This window comes from Etheostoma spectabile, chromosome 22 (assembly GCF_008692095.1).
Source record: "Etheostoma spectabile isolate EspeVRDwgs_2016 chromosome 22, UIUC_Espe_1.0, whole genome shotgun sequence".
Lineage (NCBI taxonomy): Eukaryota > Metazoa > Chordata > Actinopteri > Perciformes > Percidae > Etheostoma > Etheostoma spectabile.
The window spans coordinates 11,235,301-11,236,377 of record NC_045754.1 but is presented as its reverse complement, the minus strand read 5'-3'; positions in this window follow the sequence as shown (position 1 = coordinate 11,236,377).

The following is a 1,077-nucleotide window of genomic DNA, read 5'->3' as shown; positions in this document are numbered from 1 at the left end:
AGCGACGAGAGGGGCACGTTGAAAGGCGAGCTGAAGTTGTCTATGCAAATGTAAGCAGTCTGAGAGAACCACTGACTAATGAACTGCCAGGTGTCTTTTTGATTGACGTCTGCTCATGAAACATCCCAGTACCATTTCCACCTGCTTCACCTAGCCTACAGATTCAGGCCCTTTTTGAAACACAGGGACAAATTAAGGCATGCAGCAGCACGGAAGAAAATCTGTGAAATTGTGGGAGTTGGTGAAGGATGGAGAGGATGTAGCAGTACTCTGGTCCAAATCTAGTTTAGAACCAGTTTGATAAAAATCTGCGCACCCTTGCGCACACGCTACTAGAACATGTTGAAATTTTAAATGAAGCCATATCAAGAGTTCCCTCATCGTAAGTGGACATGTGGACCGAGACTTGACCATATGTTCTGCAGACTTACCTTATGTGCACTTTGGCAAGCTCACACCTCTCAGTACATTATGTACGCCTGAAAACCGATTGGAGTGGAGCAATCAGAAAATTATGCTTTTTGCACCTCTGCAACAAGACAAAACCATAATCCCTTTGGAATCAGCGGCACTTCCAGTTTCTGTATGTCTGCCAAGCCTGGACATTCTGGCATCATTAACAATGTTTCAAAATATCAGGTGCCATTCAGCAGGATTCTAATTTCCCTTGTCATTTTTACCACAATTGTGAAATAACAAGAGCCATGCAAAAGGGAGGTATGTGCAGGTAAACTAAAAAAGGTGCTGCAGGATTAGGCCTGTAACAATTATCAAATAATGGTATTACCGTAACTTTATCTGATTTTTAATAATTGCGGTTATTTTGTATTAGAGCATTGTTTGGTTCCATTAAGGGTGGGAAAAAAAAATCCATACAGCATAGTATCGCAATATTTTCAGTGGCAATACTGTATCGATACTCATACATAATATCAATCTTTTATTATGTATTTGTTGGTCAGTTTGGCTGCTTGACAATTCCATTTTGCAGCAATAAAATTGAAGTGAGATGAACAAACAGATAAATGTATATTTTTAGATAAAACAGATGCTGACAAAGTTTCCTTTTGGGGACAT